This window comes from Phascolarctos cinereus, unplaced genomic scaffold (assembly GCF_003287225.1).
Source record: "Phascolarctos cinereus isolate Bilbo 61053 unplaced genomic scaffold, phaCin_HiC Scaffold_3;HRSCAF=262, whole genome shotgun sequence".
Lineage (NCBI taxonomy): Eukaryota > Metazoa > Chordata > Mammalia > Diprotodontia > Phascolarctidae > Phascolarctos > Phascolarctos cinereus.
Window position 1 is genome coordinate 260268183 of NW_027555736.1, and position 13450 is coordinate 260281632.

General features: G+C 34.4%; 1 long non-coding RNA gene across 1 annotated transcript in view; it reads right to left on the reverse strand.

The window, feature by feature from the left end:
- Nucleotides 1–13450, reverse strand: part of LOC110203770 (uncharacterized) — a 28983-nt gene that overhangs the window by 14647 nt on the left and 886 nt on the right. Inside the window, exons 2-3 of the long non-coding RNA XR_002323077.2 lie at nt 5770–5900; nt 4577–4709 (exon numbers count right to left, since the gene is read on the reverse strand). This is a non-coding gene — a long non-coding RNA (uncharacterized LOC110203770). The remainder of the gene's footprint in view (nt 1–4576; nt 4710–5769; nt 5901–13450) is intronic.

The following is a 13450-nucleotide window of genomic DNA, read 5'->3' on the forward strand; positions in this document are numbered from 1 at the left end:
AAAAGTCTAATTTATAAGAGTACAAGTAATTCTCCAATTAATAAATGGCCAAAGGATATGTACAGGCAATTTTCAGTCAAAGAAATAAAAGCTATCTATATTTATATAAAAAAATACTCTAAACCACTATTGATTAGAGAAATGCAAATGAAAACAACTCTGAAGTACCACCTCACACCTATCAGGTTGACTAATATGACAGAAAAGGAAAAGGATAAATGTTGGCGAGGAAGTGGAAAATTGGGACACTAATATATTGTTAGTGGAGTTGTGAACTACTCTAACCATTCTGGATAGTAATTTGGAATTATAAAAAACTATATAAGGGCTATAAAACTATGCATATACTTTGACCCAGCAATACCAGTACTAAGTCTGTATCCCAAAGAGATTAACAAAAGGGGAAGAGGAGGGAACGATCTATTTGTACCAACATTTATAGCAGCTCTCTTTGCAGTGGCAAAGGGTTGTTCATTCAGGGGATGTCCATCAATTGGGAAGTACCTGAACAAGTTGTAGTATGTGATTGTGATGGAACACTATTGCATTATAAGAAAAAGTGAGCAAGATGATTTGAACGCATGAACATTGAAGCAAGCAGAACTAGGCAAACAGTGTACACAGTAACAGCAATAGTATACATTGATCAACTGTGAATGACTTAGCTATTCTCCACAATACAATGATGCAAGACAATTCCAAAGGATTCATGATGAAAAATGCTAAGCACCTCCATATGGAGCCTGAATGTACTTTCTTTATTTCACTTTCTTTATTTTATTAATTTGTTTTTGTTTTTCAGTCTATATTTTCTTTTACAACATGACTAATATGGAAATATGTTTTACATGACTGCATTTGCATAAACTATATCAAATTGCTTACCATCCCAAGGAGGGAGGAAGGAAGGGAAGAAGAGAGAGAATTTGGAACTCAAAATTCAAAAACATGAATGTTGGAAATTGCTTTTATGTGCAAGTGGGGAAAAATAAGATATTAAAAAAGAAAGTATAAATAAAATCCCATCTCCTTTTCCTTTTAAATCCTAAGATGTTAAGTCCTTTCTTTAACTTAATTAGCTCAACTCTATACCAGGACTATGAAGTTATAATGAGAATCATGTTTTACTTATTTTCCTCTAAAAAGAAAAAAATTGCAAGATTCAGTATGAATGAAAAATTTAGAATAAATGAGTATTAGCTACAGGACTTTATATGATTAAAAGTTATCTATCTGATGATGACTCACTGTAATGGCTAAGAGAAGAAAGTAAGACAAAGTTCATGAGAAACATGAGCTGAGAGAAACTAATGGGATTTTTTAATATAAGATACACCTTAGGTCTGAGGGATTTGTTGGTTTGGGTTTTTATAAGGGTTATTATTTTTGTTGCTGTTGGGCTATCATTTTTCAGTTGTGTTGTACTCTTTATGATCCGGGTTTCCTTAGCAAAGATACTAGAGCATTTTGCAATTTCCTTCTCCAGGGCATTTTGCAGATGAGGAAAGAGAAGGAAACAGGATTAAGTGACTTGCCCAAGATCACATAGCTGTCTGAGGCCAGATGTGAACTCAGGAAGATGACTCTTTCTGGCTCCAGGCCCAGCACTCTATCCACTGAAGTGAAGGAAGAAGCTATTTGTGGAATTTTTCTTTATGGTTTGTGTTTGTTCTAAAAATAATTATATCCTAAAATTTTATTAGCTTTTTTAAATTGAGTTTTGCTTTAATATTATTATATTGTATATTATATATGTATATTAATATTATTATACCAAGTGCTTACTTTAAAAATGTTTAGGGTAAATTCTGGCTTGATGAAGTATGCTAATGTATATAAGAATGCTGATAAAGTATTCCAAAAAAAAAATTTTGATTTTGTGAATGTGTAACCAAGAAAAATCTGTCTCTGGTCATATGGGGCTGAAATAGCTGCCATAAAAAGAAAATTATACATACTCTTAAATTTGCTTAAAATAATTCACATACTTTTTTTCAAAAGTATATAGGCTACCTCCTGATGTAAAGGTGATGGACTCAGAATGATTTTTTTTTTACATGGCCAATGTAGGAATTTTTTTTGCTTGTTCATAATAGGAGGCTTTGTTTTTCCTGTTTTCTTAGGAGGGGAAGAGGAAAGAGGAAAGGACAGGTGGGCAGCAGGGAGATGGAAGGGAAAGGAGATGGAGTTTCATTTTAAAATAAAATCTAATAAATTTACCAAAGTAAATTTATTTACTTTTAATTTTTTTTAAAGTATGACTGTACTCTGATTTACTAAAGCCCCAATTCTATTTTCCCCTACATAATTATTAATGCTTACTCCCACATTTCCAGAATTTATTGTGAAGCCATATCAATATCTGTGTGTGCATATATATGTGTATATGTGTATGTATGTATATATATATATATATATATATATATATTTACGTATATGTATGCATGTATGTATATGTGTGTGTGTGTATATGGATATATGGATATATGGATACCTATACTATAAATATTATATATCTTCTATTACAGTTCTAATCTACCACGTCATAGAATGGAGGTAGCCCTGGATTCTTGAAGATTATAATAGTGAAGCACAAGCTTTGGCATGTTCTACCATTTACAAACGTGCTCTGAGTACAGGTTTGGCAATAGTTCCTGTTGGCTGAGCAACAGCTTAGTTAGTTTTTAAAAGACTAATCAATGGGATGATAGTCATCAACTAATAATTTTTCAGCCATAGCAGCCCAATAAGACATCTGCTAAGCTACAGCTTTTAAAGCCCTACATCACATGGCCCCAACCTACCCTTCTATCCTTACTTGACATCACTCCCCTTTCTACACACTATGATCTAGCTAAACAAGCATTCTCTCTGTTCCTCACTCACAATAATTATTGTCTGATATCAATGCCTTTGCACTGACCATTCCACCTGCATGGAATGTGCATTCCCTCTTTACCTCTACCTCATTGAACCCATTCTCTTTCCCTTTAAGATGTAACTCAGACACATCCTTTTTCAAGACTTTCCTGATCCCCCCAACTGCTAGTAACCTTTCTTCCAAACTATTTATTTGTATTTAACTACTATTTCTACCTACCTATCTTTATATGTGTATATGTGTGTGTGTGTGTATGTATCTATCTATATACATTTATGTATATACACATGTATTAACTTCCTAGGTGTACTTGTCTACCCTGTTAGAATTTATGCATGCTCATTACTAGTAGGAATCATTTCATTCTTTATTACTTGTGCCTACTGCTTTCTGTCTAGCACAGTGCCTGGCACATAATAGGTACTTAATAAGTACTTATTGACTGAGTATAAAAGGATTGTTTTGCTCCTCAATGGAAAGAGCATCCACAGCGATGAAATCATGGATCAGTGAAATGCTCACATATTAGTACTTGTGGACTGCATTTATAAAATTGAAAAATACTGCCAATGATCTCAAGGTTTTCCACGGTGGAAAAAAACTCACCTTTTCAACAAAAATTTTTTTCCAGTGATTATGTATATATGTGTGTGCGTATATACACACACACACATATACATATACATATACGTATACATGTACATATACATATATGTATACATATATGTATATGTATATGTATACGTATATGTATATGTATATGTATACGCATATGTATATGTATATGTATATGTATATGTATATGTGTGTGTGTGTATATCCATGAATCATGAAACATCACAGTATCTAAAGAATTTAAAAACTGTGGGTTACTCCAAGAAACAATGATATATGTAGACAAAGACTATATTACTAGTGCTAATTTGGACACTAGAAGTAATGGTAAATAGGAAAAGGAGGTGAGCTAGTCATGTATTAATAGCAAGGGTAACAAAATATACAGGCAAAATGCTGAACTGAACACACAATATTAAAAGATCTAAAAAAGAGGCCTTCAGTGTAACCAGTTAAACCCCTACAAAAAATTTTATGGTAAGACACAAGAATTGCACACACAAAAAAGCATTTATGAGTTGTGGTTAGCAGTAATGGAGGAAGTACCCATAATAATGAGCTCATAGCTCCACTGAGAATCACGGTATAAAATCAGCCCATTAACTAAACTTGACATTGTGGTCCATAAGCCAAATTCACTCACTCTTCACAGCCTTCTTTTTTTTAAATATATTTTTAATTTGTATTTATTTATTTAGTTTATTTTCAACATTCACTTTTAAAAGATTTTGAGTTCAAAATGTTTCCCTCCCCCATCCCTTTCCCCTCCCTAAGACAGCATGCAATCTGATATAGGCTATATATGTACAATCACATTAAACATATTTCCACATTATTAATGTTGTGAAAAAAGAATCAGAACAAAATGGAAAAAATCATGAGAAAGAAAAAAAAAAGAAAATAGTATGCTTCAATGTGCATTCAGACTCTATAGTCCTTTCTCTGGATGTGGATAGCATTTTCCATCATGAGTCTACAACCTTCTTTCAAGAAAAGTGACATTTAGTCAATAGTGCAGATTAAATTTAAAAGTGCACCAAGTCTACACTTTCTCTAGAGAGACGGTTGTTAAACACTTACCAAGCATCATCCTGTCTATGTGTGTACATGTTTTCTCCCTCTCCTTGAGAGGCAGGGTCCGTTGCACCTTCATCTGTGGATTCCCAACTCTAATTCCATAGCGTCTGACACAAAGGACGGGCTTAGGAAGTGCCTACAGATTGAGTAATTGATGGCTGAATAAAGGGTGGTGTATGAACAATAGCACCTTCAGAAATTATGAATATATGAGAAATTCAGTGAAACTTGGGAGGTCTTGTACAAATTAATGCAGAGATAAGGGAACAGAACCAGGTGAACAAAATACCCAAAGAGACCACAGCAAAGCAAATGAAAACAACAGTAAAAGTATTTGTAATAGCTAGTTTTACTTCCCTGGACCAGATGATGAAATGCATTTCCCTCATTTAGGTATAGAGGTGGCAGATTGTGGGAATAGACATACTGTCAAATAAGGCTTCGGTAGGTTTTGTTTACTCGGTTTTGAGGTTGATTAAAAAAATTTTTTGTTTAAAGGGAAAATTCGCGGTCATAGGGTTAGATTGGGGAAATGTCTGATACAAAAAATAGGACTCTAAAACCTCAGGAAAAAAGAGGAACCAATTAGAGCATCCCCAAATGGAATGGTGTGCCTTGGGAGACAATGGATTCCTCCTCCCTGGACATCTTCCAACACAGGCTGGACTGCCACCTGTTGGCTCTGATGGAGGCCTTGTCCACGTAGGGCTTGGATGAGAAAGCTTAATGCTGGGGCCCTCTCTGTAAGGCTTCTTACCATTCTGACTTCTATGATGTAATATCATAATATATACAATGATAATACAAACAATGCTAATCACTGACATTCATATGGTGCTTTCATGTTTGCAAAGTACCTTCTAGGAGTTTTTGTTTGTTTTGGCAAAAAAAGAGTATGATTAATGATTAATAATTATTAATGATTAATGTGATTAGTCATGTCGATTGTTTTCCTAACATTGAACAATTCTTGCATCCTTGGAATAAATCCCACTTGATCATAAAAAAAAGTGCCATTTAATTTCAGAGTTTCAGAAAATTATCTCATTTTGATATCAATAATAGTTGATTTTTTCCTGATATCAATACATTTAGATGTCTAATTTACAAATTATCTTCAAAAAAGCTCTTGGAAAAGATGTTTTAGTTTATAGTGATTCAAGTGGGTAATGACAATCTTATTTGTAAATACTTACATGAGAGTGCTTGGGAATGTAAACTGTGAAGGACATGAAGAAGCACCTCTTCATGATTAAATCTTTTTAATGCATTCAGCAAAAACATGTAATCTTTGTTCTCAATAAATGAAGCCAGTTGTTTTCTGAAACTAAATTGAAAGGAAAATATAAACTTTAAGGATTATATAAAAGCATGGATTACTCAATAATTTTATGTAGTTAGAAAAATAAAAATATTTCTGAACTAATCCATTAGTCAAAAGTTTTTCTGTAAACAAAACTAAGCCAAGAAAAATGGGAAAAAAAATTTTGACCAAACTTATTTGCATTACTGTGCTATAATGAAAATATGCTAGTAAATATGAAGTTAACAAAATAAAGGATTTAGAATTTAAGCAAAGAGGTGCTTTAAATAAAATTTTACCTGTAATTAACAAAGAGAACATGTTGGAAGGTAGATTGGAAAATGAGTGAATTACTTTAAAGAAAACTGGAGTTGCTCAAGAGTAGCCCAGCTATCCAAAACATACATTTACTGAACACAGCAAATGTCAAGAAAGTGAGGCTTTGTCATCCAACTTTTTCTTAATGGTTCCCAGAAGACATTTAAAAAAAAAAACATTGTTGTTGTCAGCAATAATTTTCAGAATTAAGCCATTTGATTTTCCATTTGAAGTAAATAAAAAATTATTTTTAACCACAGAGCTTGCTTTAAAAATGGGGGTTTGTTTAATATAATGGAATAACATCAACAAAGATGTTGCCACATTAGTATTTAAAATCAGAATATGTGGCAGGCATTATTCATAGATTTGCATGTGATCCTGATGATGACTTGCGTTTAAATCGGTATCAACATGTCTAGATAATCAGTTAAGAAGTAGCCTCTTCAATAAGAAAGGTAAACAGTTGAAGACCATAGTAGTCTCAGTGCCCTACAAAAAAAAAGTCCGTGTCTTTTCCCTAAGCGTAAATTCATTCTACCTTTTATCTATATCCTTGTAATCCTTTCTACAGAGTTTGTGCCAGATTTAGAAATATCTGGCAATGACTTAGTATTGACTGAGTCCTCACCCATTGATCTACAGTTTTATTAATTCACTGTAAGCATGAACCACTCAGTTTGCAGAAACTAATACCTTGTCATGTGCCACAACACTGCCAATTAATTCTCCAAAGACTAATGTGTCTGAATGAAGCCTCCATCATACTACACAACAAGGTAATTCACTTATGAATAAAGAGCATAATTTAGAACATTTCATTTACTTAGGAACAGGGATTGGACTTGTGGTTTCATTGGTGAAGGAAACTCCCTGGTAAGGAAAAGCTCCGTACCACCACAGATTGGTACTTTCTCTCCAATGCTTAGAGCATTGAAAGGTTAAGTTTCTTGCCAAGAACCACATAACAAAAAAGTGTCAAAAGCAGAACTCCTAGCTCTTCTTGGCTTGGAGGCAGCTCTCTAACCATTCCATAAGTAAAATAGGTTTTACTTAACTGCAAATCTTACCTTTTTATAATCTTATTTTAAGAAAGATAAAATGCAGAGTAAAGCAGACTGTGAAATGGAGGGGGGGAGCCAAGATGGCAGATTAGACTCAGCATTCCAGACTAACCCATCCAGCATTCCCCTCCAAACAACTTTAAAATAACACAACAAATCAAATTCTTATCATTTTAAGGAAAGCACCATTTATTTCTATGCTTTCTCTTATTTTAAATAGCAATGGGTGTTTTGTTTTCTCAAAAGCCTTTTCTTTATCTGATGATACAATCATATGATTTTTGTTGTGTTTATTATTGATATGGTCAAAGTGTGTCTATCATTTTCCTAATATTGAACCAGTTCTCCATTCTTGGCATAAATCCCACTTGGTCATAGTGTTCGATCTCGCCATATATTGCTTTGTGATGTATTGCTATAATTTCTTTATTAGTATTTGATTTACACTTGTTGCATCAATAATTCATTAGCAAAATTGATCCATAGTTTTCTCTGTTCTTGCTCTCCCTGATTTTGATATCAAAATCATATTTGTGTCATAGAAGGAATTTAGCAGTATACTTTCGTTACCTATTTTTCCAAATAGTTTATATGGTATTGCAATTAATTGTTCTTTAAATGTTTGGTAGAATTCACTTGTTAACCCATCTAGTCCCAGTGGTATTTCTTAGGGAGCTCATTTATGACATGTTCAATTTCTTTTTCTAAGATAGAGTTATTTTAAGTATTGTATTTCCTCTTCTGTTGATCTGGAACCATTTATATTTTTGTAAATATCCATTTCACTTAGATAATTAGTTTTGTTGGTATATAATTGGGAAAAATAATTCTTAATAATTGTTTTAATATTGTCTTCACCCTTTTTGTTTTTGATTCTGGTAATGTGGTTTTCTTCTTTCTGTTTTTTTTTTTTTAAATCAAAGTGAACCATGGTTTTATCTATTTCATTGCTTTTTTCTTAAAACCAACTCCTAGTTTTATTTATTAATTCCAATAATTTTTTTTACTTTCAATTTTATTAATCTCTCCTTTGTTTTTCAGGATTCCTATTTCGATGTTTAATTGTGATCTTTAATTTGTTCTTTGTCTGGCTGTTTTAGTTGCATGACCAATTCATTGATATGCTCAGTTTCTGTTTTATCAATGTAAGTGAAAAGAGATATAAATCTTCCTCTAAGTACTGCTTTGGCTGCATCCCACAGATTTTGGTATGATGATGTCTCATTGTTATTATCTTTAATGGAATTAATGATAGCTTCTATGATTTGTTTTTTTTTTCACCCATTCATTCTTTAGGATTAGATTATTATTTAATTTTATGTGTGCTTCCAAGGCCCTTTATTGAATGTAATTTTTAATATATTTTGGACTGAAAAGGGCACATTTAATATTTTCTGCTTTTTTGTATTTGTGAAATTTTTATACCATAGTGTATGGTCAGTTTTTTTTTTTAACTTCCCATGTACAGCTGAGAAAATGGTATACTCCTTTCCATTCCCATTCAATTATCTCCAGCAGTCAATCATGTTTAACTTTTCTAAAATTCTGTTCATCTCTTTAATTTTTTTCTTATTTATTTTATGATTAGTTCTGAGAGGGTAAAGTTGAGGTTGCTCACTAATATAATTTTACTACTTCCTCTTGTAATTAATTTAACTTTTCCTTTAAGAATCTGGATGCTATAACATTTGATGCACATATGTTTAGTGATGATACTACTTCATTGCCTGTATTTAACAAAATGTAGCTTCTCTGATTTCTCAGATTATCTCTTTTAATGAGTTTTATTTTTGCTTTTGCTTTGTCTGAGATCATGATTACTAACTTGCCTTTTTTACTTCAGCTCAATAGTAAGAGATTCTGCTCCAGTCCCTTATTTTAATTCTGTGTGTGTGTTTCTTGTAAACAATATATTATTGGAATCTGGTTTCTAATCCCCATTCTGCGGTTTCCCTTTTATGGGTGATTTCATGCCATTGACATCCATACATCCATAGTTCTTTTTTATCCTTCTCTCACTCTTCTTTGGTCCAGTCCTTCCATAAAATCTGTCTTCCTTCTGATCTTTGCCTCCCACAATCTGCCTTTTGTTTTATTTCTGTCCCCTCTTATCCTGTTATCTCTTCCTCAGACTTCCCTGTTGGACAAGTTTTTTCTACTTTGTGTGCATGTGTGTGTGTGTGTGTATTCTTCCCTCTTTGAACCAGTTCAGATGACAGTGAGGTTCAAGCCTTATATCCCCACCCCCATTTTCCCTTTCAATGTAAAAGTTCTTCCTTACATGCCTCTTTCATGTGAGACAATTTCCCCTTTTCCCTTTTCCTTTCTTCCAGCAAGCATCCCTCTTTCTTGCCCTCCATTTTTTTTAGATCATCCCAATATAATTGATTCATACCCATGCCTTCTGTCTATATAGGCTCCTTCTGACTGTCCTACCAATGATAAAGTTATTAGGAGTTACATGTATCATATTCCCACACAGAAATATAAATAGTTTAATCTTTATTAAGTCTGTTATGATTTCTTTTTCATATTTACCTTTCTATGCTTCTCAAGTCTTCTCTTTGAATGTCCAATTTTCTATTTAGTTCTGATCTTTTTATCAGAAATGCATGAAAGTCCTCTACTTCATTAAATTATTCTTGGTTGTAATTCCAGTTCCTTTGCCTTCTGGAAAATTATATTCTAAGCTCTCAAATCATTTAATATAATAACTACTAAATTTCGTGTGATCCTAACTATGGCTCCATATTTGAATGTTTTCTTTCCATTTGGTTTCAGCATCTAGGATTTGGCTGGTCAGTTTTAAAAAAGTAGAATTAAGCAAGTGAAGGCTAATGACTCAATGAAACATCCAGAAACAATAAAAGTTAAAAGAATGGAAAAAAAAGAAGAAACTGTGAAATATCTCATCAGAAAAAAAAAAACAACTGACCTGAATAAGTTAAGAATTAGTGGACTAGTTGAAGCTATAATAATAATTTTTTAAAAAGAGCCTGGATATTATGTCAAGAAATTATAAAGGAAAACTGACCAGATGTCTTAGAATCAGAGGGCACAGTAGAATGTAAAAGAACTCACTGATCACTTCATGAAAGAGATCCCAAAATGAAAACTCCCAGGAACATTATAGCCAAATCCTAGATACTGAAACCAGATATTTAGTATTTTATTTTTGCCCAGTTACATGTAAAAACAATCTTTAACATTCATTTTTAAAACTTTGAGTTTCAAATTCTCCTCTTCCTCCCCCTGCACAAGCAATTTGATAAAGATTATACATGTGTAGACATGCAAAACATTTCCATATTAGTCATGTTGTGAAAGAAAACACAGAACATCAATTCTACTTTTCAAAAAATTATTTCCTTCAGTGACCTTTTGTACTTCTTTTGATCATTTCTGCCTTTTAAGGAGTTCTTTTCATCAGTGAACTTTTCTACCTCTTTTATCATTGGACCAATTCTGCTTTTTAAAGTGTTATTTTCTTTTGCAAACTGTGTGCCTCTTTTACCAAGCTCTTAATTCTCTATTCATAATTTCCTTGCATTGTTCATTTCTTTTCTCAAGCTTTCCTCTACCATTCTCATCTGATTTTTTAAGTCTTTTTTTTTTTGCTCTTTCTTTAGCTCTTTCAGGAATTCTCTTTTTGCTTGTGTACTATCTGCACTTTTTTTCTTTGAGGCTATGCTTATAGCTGTTTTCATGTTCTTTTTGTGAATTTCTGTCTTTATCTTTCCTGTCACCCTAGTACCTATTTGTGGTCAGGTTCTTTTATTTTGTTGTTGTTGTTTGCTCGTTTTTCCATCCTATTTCTTGATTTTGAACTTTATGTTTAAGTTGAATTCTGTTCACTTTACAGGTACAGCACACTGTCCCAAACTTCTAGTTTTTTGCACTGCTTTTTCAGAATTAGTCCTAGGAATCTTTAAGTTTTTAGTTCTTCCATGGTGGTGATATCATGGGAGAAGTGTAGTCACTGGTCTTCTTGTATGGGCTCTGGTCAGAATGAGACATTTTTTCCAGTCTGAGATAACTTAGGAGGTCAGCAGGAGAGGTCTGCGATACTGGGGTGGGTGTCAGCCTGGAGCACAGCAGCAGCACTTGCAGTCAGCCTTAGAGACATATGTGACAGCAAAAGCAGCAGCTTTGGGAGCTCTCAGTCCAGAGATGGTCGGGGGTGGGGGGAGGTGCTTGGACAACAGGTCAGAAGGAGATTACAGGAGACTCTTTGGTAGGACTGGTTGAAGCTGGCACTGATTGGCAACTCTATTGTCCGTACACAGTTCTGAGTTCCGGAGAGGAGCACCTATGGTCATTCACACGGAAGCAGGGGCCCTGATTGCAGTTGCAAGGCAGAGAGAAGCACTAACACTTGTGGCTGCAGGGGAACAGGGCACAGACCAGGAGAACAGTGACAACACCTCTCCCTGTATCACAGCACCTTAGAAGCACTGAGAACTTGCAAACCTCCAGAACCAGCCCTGAAAACTCCAGGTGAGCAGAACCCAACTTTAATTTAAAGTTCAAAGTAAAGAAATACGTGGTAAAAACAAGTAAACAACAACAACAAAAAAGAACATGACTAAAAAAAGGTACTAGAGTGGCAGGGAAGATCAAGATATAACTTCAGAAGACGATAGCAATAGGGAAACCTCAAAGAAAAATGCAACTGAGCCCACACTCTAGAAGAACTGCTGGAATAAAGAGATGAGTGACAGAGGAAAAATTAGGAAAAGAAATGAGAGTGACACAAGAAAATTATGAAAAGAGAATTAACAACATGGTAAAAAGAAGCAGACACTCAAAAAAGAAGAAAATAACACCTTAAAAAATAGAAATGGACAAATGGTAAAAGAGTCTCAAAAATTCACTGAAGAAAAGAACTCCTTAAAAAGCAGAATTGACCAAATGGAAAAAGAGGTACAAAAGCTCAATGAAGAAAATAATTCCTTGAAAATTAGAATTGGGCAAGTACAAGCTTTTGACTCCACACAATATCAAGAAACAATAAAACAAAGTCAAAAGAATGAAAAAATAGAAGAAAATGTGAACTATCTCATTGGAAAAACAATTGAACTGGTAAACAGATTGAGCAGATATAAGTTAAGAATTATTAGGCTACCTGGAAGCCATGATCAAAAAGAGAGTCTAGCCATCATCTTTCAAGAACTTATCAAGGAAGATAGTAGAGAGAAGTCAGGAAGTTGCCTGAGCTCTCCCAAGTTTCCCTTGGAAACAACATTAAATCAAGCCTCTAAGAGAATCTTGGAGCGATAGAATCCACAAAAAGACAGAGTGAAACAACTTTCCTGTCCAAGATAACTTAGAAGGACTTCAGGAAAGGTCTGTCTCACTTGGGTAAAAGGGGAACAGAGCCCAGTGCAGGCAGCGTCTAGGAAAGCCTGAAGGAGGCTCTTAGCCACAGCACAAATCAGCACTCAAGGCCCTGTGATCTTGGCTCAGCAGGCCAGTGGTACAGCAGGCCAGCTGTAAGGCCTCCAGCCCCAGAACCCCTGGCACAACAGACAATTTGATCTCTAGTTTCTCTGCCTCTTCTAAAACTATTCTACTCTGTTCACATATTGCTGAAGCCTAGCTTGCAGAATCTTAAGCGTAATCTTGCTGGCATGTGAAATTAGTGTAATTGTGTAGTAATTTGAACATTCCTTGACATTGTCCTTTTTTTAAATTTTATTATTTTTTTTTAGGCAATTGGGGTTAAGTGACTGCCCAGCATCACACAGCTAGTAAGTGTCAAGTGTTTGATCTGAGACCGAATTTGAACTCAGGTCCTCCTGACTTCAAAGCCAGTGCTCTTTCCACTGGCGCCACCTAGCTGCCCTGACATTGCCCTTCTTTAGGATTGAGACATAAACTGATCTTTTCTAATCCAGTGGCCACTGCTGAAATTTCCAAATCTGCTGGCAAGCTGGGTGTGGCACTTTAAAAACATCATCTTTTAATGTCTTAAATAGCTTAGCTGGAATTCCATCACCTCTAACCTTATTTTTTTTTTTTGCCTAGGCAATGGGGTTAAGTGACTTGCCCAAGGTCACACAGCTAGTAAGTGTTATGTGTCTGAGGCCAGATTTGAACTTAGGTCCTCCTGACTCCAGGGCTGGTGCTCTATCCACTGCACCACCTAGTTGCTCCCTCTAGTCTTATTATTAGTAATGCTTCCTAAAGCAT